This window comes from Canis aureus, chromosome 29 (assembly GCF_053574225.1).
Source record: "Canis aureus isolate CA01 chromosome 29, VMU_Caureus_v.1.0, whole genome shotgun sequence".
Taxonomy (NCBI): domain Eukaryota; kingdom Metazoa; phylum Chordata; class Mammalia; order Carnivora; family Canidae; genus Canis; species Canis aureus.
In genome coordinates this window covers 13,336,777-13,354,008 of record NC_135639.1, presented here as the reverse complement: position 1 = coordinate 13,354,008, position 17,232 = coordinate 13,336,777, and the positions used below count along the sequence as shown (strand labels likewise).

General features: G+C 47.4%; 1 long non-coding RNA gene across 1 annotated transcript; it reads right to left on the bottom strand.

The window, feature by feature from the left end:
- Positions 1–752: 752 nt before the first annotated feature.
- On the bottom strand, positions 753–16,469 carry LOC144301050 (uncharacterized). The gene is made up of 5 exons (XR_013367791.1): positions 16,334–16,469; positions 7,855–7,919; positions 5,996–7,208; positions 1,933–3,350; positions 753–1,539 (listed from the first exon to the last, which is right to left on the bottom strand). It is a non-coding gene; the product is annotated as an uncharacterized LOC144301050 (long non-coding RNA).
- Between the last annotated feature and the right edge of the window lie 763 nt (positions 16,470–17,232).

Here is a 17,232-nt window from a genome sequence, read left to right as displayed (position 1 = left end):
TGTATGGGGGGCACCAAATTCAGGTTACTTTGAGGAGGAGGAGAGAGTATGATCATCTTCAATATTATTGGTTAAACCTTAGTTTCTTAAGCTGAGTGGTGGGCATACAGGTGTTAATAATGATATCTTATTATTCGGGGGGGTTATTGGAATATCATAAGCGCAATCTTTTTTTTATTTTATTTTATTTTATTTTATTTTATTTTATTTTATTTTATTTTTTTAAGTGCAATCTTCTTAAAAGGCACTGGAAGGAATGGTGTTGAAGCAAGGCCAGGAGACACATAGAAAAGAGAATCAACTGGTGGCAACTTTTGGCTTCATCCAGCTGCTATGTCTGGATTAGCTTTGGTGTCAGGGTCTGAGTGTAGCCTCGGAACAAGCCTCATAGAATAAACAAGACTTGTAAGGGCAAAGATGAGTTCAGCCTGTGGGTACAGATCCAGTGTCTGGAAGCAAGAAGGGAAGGAGAAGAAGGCGACTGGGTACCACTCCCTCCCCCAAGCTGCCAAGTGCCCGTCTGAGTTAGGTCAACAGGAAACTCTCATTGTAGACCAGGCATGGAAGGGTCCCTTGGCCCCACCTACCTTCATTTTAAGGGAAGAAAAGTAGTATTTCACAGACATCTTTTCTTTTCTTTCTTTTCTTTTCTTTTCTTTTCTTTTCTTTTCTTTTCTTTTCTTTTCTTTTCTTTTCTTTCTTTTCTTTTCTTTCTTCTTTCTTTTCTTTTTTTCCAAGTAAGCTCTACACCCAACATGGGGCTCGAACTCACAATCCTGAGATCAAGAATCATATGCTTTAACGACTAAGCCAGCCAGACGCCCCCACAGAACACATTTTCACCGCAAGAAATTCGACCAGATGTGATTAAAGTAAAACATGAACATACTCGCCTCCTCAGATCTCATCTTACCCCTCAGAACCAGCCATGCTGAACAGTGTAGTGAGCATGTGGTTGTTGGCAAGGCCAACGTAAAGGCTGGAGCCCCAGGGAGCCCAGGCGGATATCTTCAGCACCGGGGGGCCCTCTGCCTGGATACTGCTCACACCTACTGCAGGCGATGGGGGCTGGGGAAAGGGCTCTGCTCCTGAGCAGGTAGGGTAGGCCTAGGAACTCCTTGAATGTGTAACTCGGGTGCATGCCTGGGATCAGGATGTTCCAGAAGAGGAAGACCTACTTCTTGCCTTGACTGGTCCTAAGCCTATCAGCCACACGTTACCAGGAGAGGCCCCCGAGCCCAGGAAGCCACTTTCTCCCACATTTGAAAAAATGGCAGCAGCTCCAAGCATTCCTGAGTACCATGGTGACAGACATCACAGACACACATGGATAGACAGGCATCTTTGTGGGATATCTTGAGCCTGATGAATCATGTGTCAGGAAACAGGCACCCTAGACCTCTGAGTATTCAAGTTTGCAGCAGCAAGAACGGCTTGTGGTGACACGTATATGGATGCTGTGCCCAGGTAACTGTACCATGGATCATCCCTCGTCTCTTTTTTGTTAGAGGATGTAGCAAGTTATGCTAGTTCCGTTCCCTGGAAGAGCCATGGAGACCACATTGCTTGAGATAGGAATCGAGAGAGCTTGGCAAAGGCTTTCTCTTGACTTTAACAATTATAAACATACAAAGGCAGCTAGTTTTACTACTGAGTTATCTTTACAGAGAAGTCAGGAGTGTTCTCATAATTCAGACTCCCTGTGTCTGACTCAATACTGAGTAGTAACACTTATAGGCACCAATATTGTTGTTAAATGGATTTTTGCATTTTATTTTGCAATATTATCTCATTAAATCCATATGTCAAACCCGAAAAAGGTAATAGGTAAGATGATCCCCAAATTACAGATGAGCAAACTGAGGCTGAGGAAGCTTACATAATTTCAGAAATTTCAGAAGTCACGTAGCTGATTAATGATGGAGCACATACCTGAACTCAAGCTGACTTCAGGGCCAGACCCCATAGGCTTAATCAACAAGGTGTTGGGTTCTCTCTGGAACGCTAAGGAAGCCAAATTCAGTGTAGATGCTGCGGAAAGGCCATTTGGATATTCATCACCAAAAGATCAGAAAGGCATCATTGTAAGGGCAATCGGAACCAAGAACATCTTGGTCTTTTTGTGTCATCTAAAGACTATTTTGTCAGGGCACCTGGTGGCTCAATTGGTTGAACGTTGACTCTTGGTTGCAGCTTAGGTTGTGAGCTCAGGGTTGTGGGATCAAGTCCCGTGTTGGGCTCTGCACTGCATGTAGAGTCTGCTTAAGATTTCTGACTTTCCCTTTCCCTCTCCCTCCGCCTCTGCCCCTCTTCCCACTCTTGGGCGTGTGTGCTCTCTCTCCCTCAAATAAATACAACCTTTAAAAAAAAAACAAAAAGAAAATCTTGTCTTTTTTGTGTCATCTAAAACGCTATTTGCTAGCAAAACAACAAAACAAAACAATGAAAAAACCAACAACAGAATGATCTAGCCAGTGATTTAACCAATAAGGAATATTAACTCTCTCACATAACCCGAGGTCCAGAGATGGAGCAGCTCCAGGGCTGGTTGACTTCACAGTTCAATATCAAATGCAATGCTTCAATGGCAAATGCAAGACCTAGGTTCTTACCGTATTTTTGCTAATCCATCCTCAGTGTACTGTATCCCCACTTTGCCCATGGGGGATAATTGCAAGGCCTCAGTGGATCCCTGAAATCACAGATGGTCCTGAACACTATATAACAAGGTTTTTCCCTATCAGCTTATGACAAGGCTCATAAACTCGGCACAGTAAGAGAATAACACGGCTAATAATAAACTAGAATTATAAAAATATGCTGTAATAAAAGCTATGTGAGTGTAGCCTGTCCCTCTCAAAGTATCTTATTGAACTACCACCACCTTCTTCTTGCGATGGTTTGAGATGATAAAATGCCCATGTGCTGAGATGGAGTGAGGTGAGCGACACAGACATTGGAACGGTGTCAGGCTACTATGGACCTGCTGACAATATGTCAGGAGGAGGATCATCTGCCTCCAGACTGTGGTTAACTGTGAGTAACCGAAGCCACAGAAGGTACAACTGCAGATAAAGCGGAATTACAGTATTGACCTTTGCAAGCTTGTCCCTCGCGGTCACAAGATGGTTGCCATCAATCTCACACAACCATGTCCAAAGGCCACAAGGTCAGAAGACATAGCTTTTCCTCACATCCCTTTTGAAGAATATGGAGCAGACTTCCTTCCACGTCTCCTTTTATGCCATAACTGTGCCATGTGTGCATTCTTAAGTCAATCACCAGCAGGGAGAATGGAATTGCTACTGTGATTGGTTTGGTGGTTAACAAAGGCTGCACATTAGAATCACCTGGAGAGTTAAAAATAAAAAAAAAAAGTACCTATATCCAGGTCCCAGTTCTAGAGACTCTTGTTTTACCTGATCTCAGATCCACCCAGGGGTACCTTTAAAATCTCCCCAGGCACTCTACTGCACAGTCAGGGTTGAAAACCCTTCATGTAGACCAACCAGGTTTCTTCTCTGGGGCTCTGGAGCTAGAGCAGGAAGGGGGTGGCCTGCCATGAAACACATGGTTGCCTGGTTCCTGAACAGAGCTGGGCTTCTAGGTAGCAAGAAAGAAGGTGGGGTGGTGGACCAGGGATGGGGATGGCTGTTGGAGAGGCAGCCATAATCGGCCCGCCCTCCCTTGCTGGAGGCCGGGATTCCGGCAGAGTTAAGGCAAACTCAGAGTTCTTCTCTTCTGGCCATTAGATGCTTTCACTGATACAATCGGGTTTCCTGAAGTGTGGCCTTTGACCCCAGGACAACTTAAAATGCAGTCTGGGCTCCACTCCAGACTGGCGGAACTAGGATATCTGAAGGTAGGACCTGGGGACTGGCATTGCAACAACGCCCCCCCCCCCCATAGTGGTCTCCTGTACACTCTCATGTTGAAGAACCACTGAATTAGATGCAGCAGAAACAAAATACAAGGGGTCCAGGTTTTCCCTTTCTCCAGGAAGACGCCACTTGAGTATTAGTTTTCTTATTATTCTCTTTTGGGTCCCAGTGATTTGGGAAGATGATAAATGTGAACCTGAAAGTTGGATCTTGGAGCCAAGTGCTGAAGAGGAAGGTGGGGAGGGTTGCTGAGCTGCAATCTCAGCAGCTCAGAGGTGGCCTCAGCGACAGGCCCATTTTCCAGCTGGGGAAGCCACTCTGTGCTGGAAAGAGGGGCAGCAAGGCATGCCCCCCAGAGGAGGCTACACAGCTGCTCTCTGGGGGTGCTATTGGCAGTTTTGATCAGGCTGTGCACATGTGTACGTAGGGAGATTGGTCCTTCAAGGTTCTCGTGAAATACTGGAAGTAATATTAATTAGTCCTATTCCTTGATGAATGGATTCTTAGCCTGGAACCAGTGAAATGGGAACCAGCATGACTTTCCAGGGCAGGCCTTCCCAGCTGTGGCTCCCAGGCTTCAAGACCTCCGGCCTCCCTCCTGGTCTTTGGTGCATGAGGGATGAATCTCACCATGCCATGTCCCCATGTCTTGGCTCCCCACCCCCCAGAACAGCCACAGATCCTTCGGTATCTGTCCCCTTCTACCTCTTTAGCCAGTTGCCTCTCTGCTTGCTCCTTTGCTTCCTCACACTGAACACCTGTGGGTTCCCCCCCACCTTGCAAAGCCCCCACTGGCAAACTCAGATCTTGTTCTCTAATTCATACATTGAGGAGCCGGTTCAGGAAGCCAGTCCTGATCTCCCTCCTCCCTCCTGCCAATGCAGAACTCCCTCTCCTATGTTGGCACCCCGATGGCACCTCACGAAGACTTCCCTGGAAGTGCTTGCAGCCCTTTTTTTGCATGCAGAGGAGCACGTGTCTCTTTTGGAGCCCCTTGGGCAAGGAAGCCTTCACTCTATAACCTGAGCCTTCGGAGCAGCAGGGGCCCATCAGGTGCTTGTTGATGGAATGAACGATGTTTGGCCTGGAGATCTATGTGGAGCCGTATCTAAGATACCTCAAGTGTCAGGAGTCTCTCCACCTTCCTGGCAGCCAAAGCCCAGGGGAAATGAGTCTTGCCCCATCACCACTATGTTTTGACTCTAACAAGTACAAAAAGCTAGCCTCTGCTGAGCTGAGCCCTCTAAGAAGCAGGAGAAGCTTCCAGAGCAGGAGCTTAGTGTGCTGGGAAGGCTGAGCGCAGCCTGTTCCTTGATGACCTGGAAACCAGTGTGGAGGAGAGAAGGCAGAAAGGAGGGTGGAGAAGGGGAAGACCAGCTGGTGAAGGTTTTCCAGAAGCCATGTGCTTCATAATGCAGCAGTCTTCTCTTTCCTCCCCATGAAAGCACCTCAACGTGGGTGTCACTATTCTCCCAGAGGCCACTAGAGTGTGGTCAAGAGCGTGAACTTGCTCCAGATCCCATAGCAAGAAAAGGAGGCCAGTCTGTTTGTTTTTAAATACAGAGCAGGTTGGGCCAGGCTGTGCTGTGACCTCCACTTCTGGAAACCAACATGACAGGGAGGCTGCTCACGCATTTGCGAGATGGGGCCCACCTGGGCAGGAGAGCAGGCGAGGACACACTTCCAGAACCAGGGCTCTCTCTAGACCCTTATAGACATGCTCCCTCTATACGAATATAATAGAGCACAAAGCTCTTTAGTTCTGCTGCAAAAGGCTGCAAACAGAAACACTAGGTAAGGGGCACCTGGGTGGCTCTGGCTCAGCGGTTGAGCATCTGCCTTAGGCTCAGGGTGTGATCCCGGGGTCCTGGGATCGAGTCCCACATCGGGTTCCTTGTGGGGAGCCTCCTTCTCCCTCTGCCTCTCTTTGTGGGTCTCTCATGAATAAATAAATAAAACCTAAGAAGCAGAAGCAGCAGCAGCACTAGGTAAAACGTGTGTGCTAGAAAGGTGTACCCCCCGGAGAGGAACGATTTTGAAATCAGACAACTCTTAGCTGAGTGAGCTTGGGCAAATGACTTCACCCCACCTGACCTCACCAGCAATTTCCTCACCTGCAAAATGAAAATAACGATGCGTGTCCTGCGTAACTCTTCAAGGATGAGATGTGGATGAAGGAGTCAGCTCAAGCCGGGGCCACGGTGAGCACGCACTGATGAGCTATATTATTACTGTGCTGCTACTAGAGTACATTTTTGTCGCCTCCGAGCTTCCCCCGAGTGCTAGGCTGGAGGAGGGCAGGAACCAGAGCTGTCCCTCGTCTCTGCCTCTCCAGGGCCCAGACATTGTCTGGCATGAAGCTGGCACTTGGTAAAGGTCTGATGGGTTGAATTCAGAGATTTTTCCTTACTGTTCTGTGGCACTTTGTCCTTCTTCGAATCCTCTGAATATTTTCTGCCATTGGAGCCTGGCAGATGCCTGTGGGGCAGGCAGGGCTTGGTGGTACTATCATTCCCATTTTACAGCTGCCCAAAATTGAAGCTTACGGAGGTGATGCTTCCTGCCCCAGTCACACGGCTGAACTGAGCTGAACTGAGCTGAGGTCAGGCTCTTCAGACTGTGGGTTTCACGGCCACTGTTTGTGAAAACTGTGACAGGGAACAGAAGGTGTTGCAACAAGCTGAGTTGGAAATCCCCAGGGAGACACCTCCTTCCTCAATTCCCAGGGCATCTTGCCCATAGATTCAGACAGGGCTTCAGAGGATGCTCGAGCCCAGGTCATCCGGTCACACTGATCTTGGCCCCTCTTCCTGTCCGGGCTCAGCCCTGCCCTCTATCCAAGGTGGACCCCAGCTGGATGATCCTGGCCCACCAGAAAGGACCTGGCAAGCTCTGTGGGTTTCAGCACATTTGAGGCAGAGACTGCCTGGGGGCCTTGCCCAGCTGCAAAGACACCCGAGGTCCGCATCCTGGCCTGGCCCACAGCCTCACTGACAGGTTTATTACCAGCTTTTATGACTCCCAAGCTTAGTCACTGCTTAAGTCAGCCTGTTCAGAAACAAACACTTAACAAAGCTGTGACCCAGATGGTTGGGTGGGGAGAGGCACGCCCCACCCCTGTGGAACTGGCCTCCGGAGCCAAGTCTGGGGCAATGAGCCTGGGGTCCTGGTGTGTTTCGGTGACCTGCATGGTTGTCCTTTATTTTCCCCAAGTGTCCATTCCTGAGTTTTCAGGGGGTAGGAAGCAGATGCTGCTGCCATCAGTGACAGCCTGACACTTGTCAAGGGCATCTGATCCTGTCCCCAGGCCTTCCTTGAGAGCTGAGCCTGAAGGGATGAAGGGGACAGAGTTGGTACATCCCCTGGCAGACAAATCAACCCCTCTCTTGGCTTTCAGTTTACATGCTGAAGATGGAAGCCCAAACTCTGACCCAAATCAATCCTACCCTGGATTCCAATTCCTGATGTTTCTCCACCCCCATCACCAACCCAGCGTGGCCTCTATTAAAACCAGAAGCCTCTCCAGATTCTCTCTAAGCTCGTACCAGGTCTGCAGCCCTTCATCTACCCGGAGCTGGTCCAGACCCAGGTGGAGGGGAGCATACCTGGGCCCAGCTTGCATGGAGAGCCCCAGGGGGACTGAGGAGCCCTAACCTTGGAGCCTCCCTTCCTGCTGTAAGGACACAGGCCTCTGCTGGTGACCCTCCCTCCAGCTCAGTTAGGGCCGCCTCCCCAGGCAAGAAAAGAGGTGAGGTGCCAAGTTAACTACAAACTGTCTCAGATCCAGTGCTTGTGGCTCAGAGATTTGGATGAGAGGAAAGAATTTGGAGGAATCCACTGGACTTGAGTTGGCTTACTTGTCTATCTTCTTTGCAGCGTGGCTTTAGGGCACTTGGGTCATAGCATCTGCTCTCATTCTCCTGCTGCTCATTTAACTCTTATACCCCTGGATCAAGTCACCATTGCCACTTGCCTGATTATAACTGCTGGACTGGTTGGAATGATGTCCTGGTTGGAATGACAGCTCCATTCCAGCTCCTGTAATGAATAATAGTTATTATTTTTATTCTCTTCCCCCCCTGGAATTTTTATCTTCTTAATTACAATCCATTTCCCTCACTTCTTCTTTCTTTCTTTTCTTCTTCTTTCTTTCTTTCTTTCTTTCTTTTTCTTTCTTTCTTTCTTTCTTTCTTTCTTTCTTTCTTTCTTTCTTTTTTTTTTCTTTCTTTCTTTTCTTTCTTTTCTTTCTTTCTTTCTTTCTTTCTTTCTTTCTTTCTTTCTTTCTCCTTCCTTCCTTCCTTCCTTCCTTCCTTCCTTCCTTCCTTCCTTCCTTCCTTCTTTCTTTCTTTCTTTCTTTCTTTCTTTCTTTCTTTCTTTCTTTCTTTCTTTCTTTCTTTCTTTCTTTCTTTCTTTCTTTCCCACACATGCACTGGAGTTTTATTTTAAAAATTGCTCTTGGGCATCTGGGTGGCTCGGTCAGTTAAGTGTCCGGGCTCAGCCCTGCCCTCTATCTGACTCTTGGTTTCTGTGCAGGACATGATCTCAGGGTCAAGACTGAGCCCCATGTCCAGCTCCATGCTGGGTGTGGAGCCTGCTTAAGATTCTCTCTCCCTCTCCCTTTACCCCTCCACTTTCCTGTTCACATGCACTCTCTCTCTTAAAAAACAGTAAAGTATAAAATAAAAAATAGAAATTGCTCCTGATCTCTAGTTAATTATAATACTGTGAGACCCACCATAATGCTGTTAAAGGAGGAAAAACTCACACACACGAAATGCAGGGCAACATCACGGATAAGTTTATAAAACGACTGGGATAAGCTTGTGCCCTGGGCAGCTCCAGGCTCTATTGGCCAAGCTCTATTATCAGTTATACTATATCCGAATCTGTCATCACAGGAGCGCATCTCTGCAGGGTTCTACTGCACAGGTACCAATACCTACATTTTGGACTTTAGCTCCAGAAAGTCCAAGGTTTAAATCTGAGCTCTGCCACTTGCTGATTTTATGACACAGGCCAAAGTAGAAGCCTCAATGCTAGTTTTTTTCATTTATAAAGTGGTAGAGAATCATACTTATTTCATAGAGTTGCAGTGAGATTGAAGTGCTGTATCAGCTAGCCACTGCTGTGTAACAATCAACCACCATATTTCAGTGACATACACAATAAATGTTTCCGAGGGCTGGCCAGGCCAATCATTGTAGCTGGGTGCACTGGGCAGCTCAGCTTCAAGTGGCAGCTCTGGCTGACTCAAGTCTACTCTGTGAATCTCGCTGTGGGCCCAGCTAAAGTGGCAGCAGCCGTCTGGGTAAAATCTCTTCTCATAACAATGGCAGAGCACAGGACAAGACTGCTCAAGCCCATTTCAGGCCCTGCTTGCATCTCATCTACAAACATCCAGTGACTAAAGTAAGTCACAGGCTGAGCCCAGTGACAGGGGTAGGAAGCAGTCTGCCCACAATTAGTCCACGGCAAGAGCGTGGGAGCGAGGAGGAGTGAAGAACAGGGCTTGTCATTCAATCAACCACAGATGACAATGCTCCTTCAGTGCAGCTATTTAGCTCCTGACATGTGGTAGGTGCTTAGTAAATGGCAACAATGATCCTTGCATGACTCCTTATAGTTCACTTAAAGCAAAATGTCTCAGTCTCATCCTTGGCTGGTAGCAAAGTCAGGAATGGAATCTGGGCCTTGAACCATCTTGCTACCATTCAGCATTTTCCAGATGGTCCCATCACCAGCCTCCCATGACCTAGCCTGACCGCTTACACTGAAGAGGGGAGGTAGGATAAGAAGTATGAATCTAAAAGTGGCAACCTCAGGCCCCAGTGGCCCCAGATATGTCCCAGACATGTGGACTGACATCAAAGGAACAGTTGATGCTCCCTCTGTTCCCATTTGCTTAGTGATAGGGAACTGGTGGGGGAGAACATGGCTTTAGGTTAGAATCCTGGTTCCGCTACTGGCTGGGTGACTATAGGTTCCAGAAGGCTGCTTTCCCTGGGTGGTCGTTCTATATTAGGTCTCCCATGTCACCCTCTCATGGCCCTCTTGGCCCTTCCTTGATTGTATTTTATGGTGACATGCAATTGTATATTTATATGTGGGCTCATTTCTTTAATGCCCCCCAGACTGTAAACTCCATGAAGGCTGTTGGGGTCTGTTGAGGTTGGTTACTACCTAGTGCTTGGTACAGTACTTGGTATGTTTATCTATGGGATAAATGAGTAAGTGAATTCAAACTCCTGGAGTTTTATCACCCTCTTGTGAAATATGAGCTAATAATATGTTCTTTAAATAGTTTTTTTTTTTTGAGAATTGTAGAGGAAACTATTGGAAGAATGCCTTCCATGGGTGCTAGCGTGGTATGGGTGCATGGTACATGGTATATATGTCCAGTGCTCTATCCTTAATTCTTACCATTCGGTGGCTAAGTGCACAGAGTCTAGAAGATTTTCAAAGCAGACCTGTACTTCTAGATTCCCTTTCCAGTTAGTTCCTCATCTCCACAGTGGAGATTGGGGGGTGTTTGTTCTAGATTCCTGGGCTGCCCCACTCAGCTGCTCTTGTCTAGTCGGTAGGGAAACCCTTCCTATTTGGTCCCATTCTATTACCACCCACTTCTTTATGCTCTCCAGGTCCTTCTGACTTAGGGTTGTGATTTAGTGAGGACTTACTGGTGAGGTCTCATTGTAGTTAAAATATTGAAATCCTCTCATACAGGATGATAAAAAATACTAGTTGATGAGATTATAAACCAACAGATAACCTTGGCCCTGGCAGTCCAGAGAAGGTTACCAGGACTAAGGGGGATACTGGAGAGGATGCTAGAAGCCATTGGTAGCATCAAGTAAATAAGGGCAGTGAGGGTTAGTACCACGCCTGCCACCACTGTAGAGCAGCCAGCTTTGGTAACGCAACAAAGTAGGGGGCAGGCCAGGCAGCCACGTGACAGATGCTGTCTACATCCAGGCCATGTGGTAGGTGTGTTCCTGGCCATGATGTGTGGGTAGGACACCTTACAGCCCTGGCTGTGATGAACACTGGGTGCCAGAGACCCTAGTGACCATCATTCTTGGAAGAGTTTGAGGCAGACCCTGTAGGCAACCATGGCTCAGACAGGGGTTTTCTAGCTGGTGGCACCAACAAAGGGGAAAAAATATCATCCCACAAATGAATTGGAATTATTAGAAGGGTTGAATGAATGATGTATAATCCAATGTTTGTCCCTAAAGAGAAATTTCAGTATAGTTTTTAAAGAATAGAAGGTAATCGAATTTACATATTAATTAATTAGTTGATTGATTATGGGCCAGGTTGTACATAGTTTGTACATCCCCTCACCTGGTCCCTCCCCAGGCTCCTCTTCACTTCTGCAGTCACTCGGCGCTACTTGGCTTTACACCTGCTCTGGCCTCAGGCTGAAGCAGCTGCAAGATAAGTAGGCCTTTTCCTGGGTCAGAGGTGACTTCTCTTGCTTAGCACTTGGGTGTTTATTCTATGTTTCCTCTTTTTTTTTTTTTTTTTACCTCGAGCCCTATGATGGTTAATTTTATGTGTAGACTTGAGTGGGCTCAGATATTTGGTCAAACATTATTCTGGGTGTGTCTGTGAATATGATTTTGGATGAAATAACATTTGAATCTACAGACTGTGGAAAGCAGATTGCCCTCCCTACGGTGGGTGGGCCTCATCCGATCAGTTGAAGGCCCAAATAGAACAAAATGCTCATCCTCCTGCAAGAAAGAAAAAATTCCTTCTGCCTTTTTTTGACCCAAACTGAAACATTAGGGATGCCTGGGTGGCTCGGCGGTTAAACATCTGCCTTAGGCTCAGGGCGTGATCCTGGAGTCCCGGGATCAAGTCCTACATTGGGCTCCCTGCATGGAGCCTGCTTCTCCCTCTGCCTATGTCTCCATCTCTCTCTCTCTCTCTCTCTGTCTGTCTGTCTCTCTCTCTCTGTCTCTCATGAATAAATAAATAAAATCTTTAAAAAACAAACAAACAAATGGAAACATTAGCTCTTCTTGGGGATCAAGCCTGCTGGCTTTTGCCCAATCATCAGCTCTCCTGGTTCTCAGACCTTGGTTCTGTTTTTTCCAGAGAACCCTGACTAACACAAGCCCCAATTCCTCAGACTCTGTTTACTCTTCACTTTGGGCATATGCTGGGGCCTAGCAAGTGCCCTGAGGAGAAAAACTTCCCACTTTAGGAATCTGTGGTAATTGGTATTAAACCTCTTATTCTGCTGTGTCCTTCCTCTCTGGCTGCCTCCCCATCATGTTGCTGAGTCCTGCTCCTGGCGGGGAGGGCAGGGAGCAGGGGGGAGGCAAAGTGATCTGCAAAATACATTAAACTGGCCCAGAGGGGTCATTCCCTAAAAGCATTACCTGAGTCATAGGGAGTCCTCCACAGGGGCCAGGCTTAGTGATTTATGTCACTTTTCCCAAAGACCAGGGGCTGAATGTCAGGGCTACTAATCCGCCTCCGAATGGCTCCTGGCTCAATCCACATGGAATTAAATCCAGAATTAAAATTCAGCACTTGTTCTGGACTTGAAGGGGAGACTTAGCTATTCTCCTCGGGGAAAAAGCTGGCTTGAGGAGCATCGCTGTGGCGGTTTGGAGCACAGGAGCTGCTGCTTGGTGGCCTGTCTGCTACGTGTTGAGACAGGACAGAGTCCCTGTCACCACAGTGTTTAAGATGTAATAGGGGAGTCTGGAGTGGGACACAAGAGGCTAACAGACCCTTAGACAGGAAACAGCCTCCTGCCCACCTGTTCTGCATGGCAACTCTCCCTGCAGGCGGGGGCACCCATACTCCTGCCCTCAGGGCTGCCACTGCCCTCTAGGTCTAGCTTGAGGGGCTGTTTTTCTCCTCAGCTTCTAGTAATCCTCTTCCAGAGGCTGTCTGTGGCCATAGCAAGAGGAAGGTGGGAGCCAGCGAGGTCCAGGCTGGAATGCTGCTCTGCTTCTCCTTATCCCTCAGGAAGGCTGCTTTTCACTCCACTCAGCTGTGCTCTCAGGCCAGCCCCCAGCCATGTTCCCTATGTGCCCATTGTATAATTCAAACCTAGGGGGCCCCATATGGGGGCCCCACTTATAGGCAGAGGGGGCGTAGCAAAGTGGTTAATTCTGGAGGGACCATCTGGACTTGAACCCCAGCTCCACCTCTCTGTAGCTGTATGACCCCATGTCCATTCATGCCTGTGAGCCTCACTTACTTCAACTGTAGAATGGGAAGGATATGGTTCCTACCTTCGGGTTATTCTAATTAATGTTATTAATGGATTAAATGAGTTAAGACTATAGAGCACAGGGTCAGGCTTATCACAGTCCCCAGTAATGTTGATTAACCATTAATCCTAGCTAATTACAGGAGGGCCGCCATGGGCTTCTCCATCTGTTAAACGAGATACTTGCAGAGTGTTTCCTGGAACCCGGTTCCTAGCAAGTTCTCTGAATTCTCATTCCTTTCTTTTCTTCTTGGTGAATGTTCTTTACTCTCGTTGTTGTCTGGAGACTCAGCATTAATCAATAAAGCCACAGAGATGTAATCCGGAGTGGAGACGCTTTGCTCTAAAATGTTGCCTTGTATAAAAAGCTTCTGCACAGCAAAAGAAACAGTCAACAAAACTACAAGACACCCTACAGAATGGGAGAAGGTACTTGCAAATGACGTATCCGATAAAGGGCTAGTTTCCAAGATCTATAAAGAACTTATTAAACTCAACAGCAAAGAAACAAGCAATCCAATCATGAAATGGGCAAAAGACTTGAACAGAAATCTCACAGAGGAAGGCATACACATGGCCAACACGCACATGAGAAAATGCTCCGCATCACTGGCCATCAGGGAAATACAAACCAAAACCACAATGAGATACCACCTCACTCCAGTGAGAATGGGGAAAATAAACAAGACAGGAAACCACAAATGTTGGAGAGGATGCGGAGAAAGGGGAACTCTCGTGCACTGTTGGTGGGAATGGGAATTGGTGCAGCCACTCTGGAAAACTGTATGGAGGTTCCTCAAAGAGTTAAAAATAGACCTGCCCTACGACCCAGCAATTGCACTGTTGGGTATTTACCCCAAAGATACAGATGCAATGAAACGCCGGGACACCTGCACCCTGATGTTTCTAGCAGCAATGGCCACAATAGCCAAACTGTGGAAGGAGCCCCGGTGTCCATCGAAAGATGAACGGATAAAGAAGATGTGGTTTATGTATACAATGGAATATTCCTCAGCCATTAGAAACGACAAATACCCACCATTTGCTTCAACGTGGATGGAACTGGAGGGTATTATGCTGAGTGAAGTAAGTCAATTGGAGAAGGACAAACATTATATGTTCTCATTCATTTGGGGAATATAAAAATTAGTGAAAGGGAATAAAGGGAAAGGAGAGAAAATGAGTGAAAATATCAGTGAGGGTGACAGAACATGAGAGACTCCTAACTCTGGGAAACGAACAAGGGGTAGTGGAAGGGGAGGTGGGCGGGGGGATGAGGTGACTGGGTGATGGGCACTGAGGGGGGCACTTGGCGGGATGAGCACTGGGTGTTATGCTAAATGTTGGCAAATTGAACTCCAATTAAAAAAAAAATGTTGCCTTGTCTTGAAAGGCCTCGCAGCTGGGGACAGATCCTCCTTGATCCCAGCGTTGGGAGTGGTGATTGTTGCCCAGAGGAACAATGGTCCTCTAATGGTCGTCTAATGGTCCAGGCCCTGTAGATGCTACAAAGTTAGCTCATCTTCATATCATGCCCCCCCAGGCTACAGGACTTGAGAGAGTCCCAGCCTCAGAAACACCACCATTCTGAGATAGAGCACCCAGTTTTCAGCTCTCCTGTGCTTCGGAGAGAGCACCACCCTATCCCTCATGATTCAGAGATAATCTTTGTCTCTTTTTCTTTGAGTGCCTGTGATTGTTAATTTACGTATCAAATAGACTGGGCCACAGGGTGCCCAGATATTTGGTCAAATACCATTCTGGGTATTTCTGTGAGGATGTGTTTGGATGAGATTAACATATTTAAATCAGTAGCCTAAATAAAGCAAAGATGGTTCTCCTTAATGTGGGTGAGCCTTATCCAATCAGTTGAAGGGCTGAGTAGAACAAAAGGTTGACCCTCCTCTGAGCAAGAGAGAATTCCTCCTGCCTGACTGCCATCAAACTGGGACAGCAGTGTCTGTCTGTCTTCAGACTCCAACTGAAACACTGGCTCTTCCTGGGTCGTGAGCCTGCCAGCCTTTGGATTGGAACTTACATCATTGGTTCTGAGGCCTTCCAACTTGGACTGGACTCCACCTTTGGCTTTCTTTGGTCTCTAGCTTGCCCACCCAATGTGCAGGTCTTAGGACTTGTCAGCCTCCATCATCCTGTGAGCCAATTCCTTATCATAACGAATCTCTCTCTATAGGTACTTCCTATTGGTTCTGTTTCTGGAGAACCCTAGCACAGCGCCCACTCTGCAGTGTAGGGCTCCTCCTTTCATGCTCCACGGCCCTTCCACCATCTCCCCCCATATGGTCCTGGACCCCCCTAGCATTCCCAAAGGGGCATGTCTTTGATTTCCCCATGCCTGTGACCCCCCTCCCAACCCTGGGTGTGCAGGGAGCTCCACTTGGCATCAGCGGGGGCACCCTGCCAGTGCCTTCCCTGCCCTGACTTCACTTACCAGAAGGCGACCAGAAAGTCTGGTGAATAAAACCCAACAGAGAGCCTCGACCTGGGGGTTGGTCAGAAGCTGGTATAGGACGGAGCAATGTTACAATTAAGTAAATGGATGACCTCAATTCGGAGACGGTGTTTGTTGAATTGAATCTTCAGCGAGTTAACTTTCCTCATATGAGTAAAAATGATATTTGGGATTAAGTCTTCACTGCACTGAATGCATTACTGGATTTCTGCTTCTTGTCATTAAAAAGAGGACGTAACCTTCACTAAGGCGGTCTGCGGGGACCTGGACAGCTGGGGTAGCCTCTGAGTGCCGGCTGACCACAGGGGATTAAGGCCGAACACAACTCATTTCACACTGACAATAAGCTGATTTGTTTTTGTTTTTAAATCAGCCTTATTAAACTGGCTGCGGCTCGTGTGGGATCTGCGGGAGCATCGCAGGGCAAGGCTTTGCAAAGCCACTTTCAGACAACTGCCCCTTCCTGCTGTAACTATGGGAGTAAGCTGGGGAGATTGGCAGCTGCCCAGAGGCCTGGGTAGGATCCAGAAGGTGTGTGTCCTCCCAGGAAGCACCTGAGTGTGGGCAGCCTGCATCCAGCTGCTGAGCGACAGGGGACGTGGTGCACCGGTCACATGGGCATGGCTGAGCCTCGCCAGCGGTTCTCCAGCCTCCCTGGAGCTCCTCAGGGGTCCTTCCTGAATGTGCATTGGGATAACCTCACCGCCCCCTTACCCGTCCTCTCCACAGCCCCACTGAAGACCCTACCTTAGTTCTAGAAGAGATCATAAATCCTCCAAGCCGGTCCTGGGAATGTTTGCAAATCTGCTGGACCCTCTCAGGAGATCCGCAAGGTCAAAACTATTTGCACACTAGAACATTGTGACACTGTTGGCCTTTTCCCCTTTCGTTCTCTCACTAGTGTGTAGTGGACTTTTTCAGAAGCTTTATGACCTGTGATGACATCATCACCCTGATGGCTGGTGAATGTGTGCTTGTGCCTGCTAGTTTGTTAAATGTTTCTCCTTTTTGATTTTGGATGCAGAAAATAGAAGGCATATGAATGCAAGTTCTTTGGAGTTCCTACTGCTTTAAGAGTATAAAGGGGTCTTGAAACCAAGAAGTTTGAGCACCTCCATTCTGGATCTTTCTTTTTCTCCTTCAAAGTGAGGTTATCTATGTCTATATCTATATCTATATCTATATCTATATCTATCTATATCTATATATATATAATTTATTTATTCATGAGAAAGAGAGAGAGGCAGAGACACAGGCAGAGGGAGAAGGAGGCTCCTGCAGGGACCCAATGCAGCACTCGATCCCGGATCCCGGGATCACGCCCTGAGCTGAAGGCAGGTACTCAACCGCTGAGCCACCCAGGCGTCCCCAAAGTGAGGTTCTGTATTTATTTAGTATTTGTGTATTTTTAACCATCACCATGTAAGACCATGCTATCATTTTTCTTAGGTTCCTATCTCTCTTTTAAATGCATGATTGACCAAATTTCTGAGTGTTAGGCCCCAACTTTACTTTTTCCTACTAACTTGGTAACTTTTATTATGAAATTAATTTTTTAAAAATTGTGGTAAAATACACATCACGAAATTTAACATCGTAATGATTTCTAGGCTTACGATTCAGTGGTGTCCAGTGTGTTCACGTTG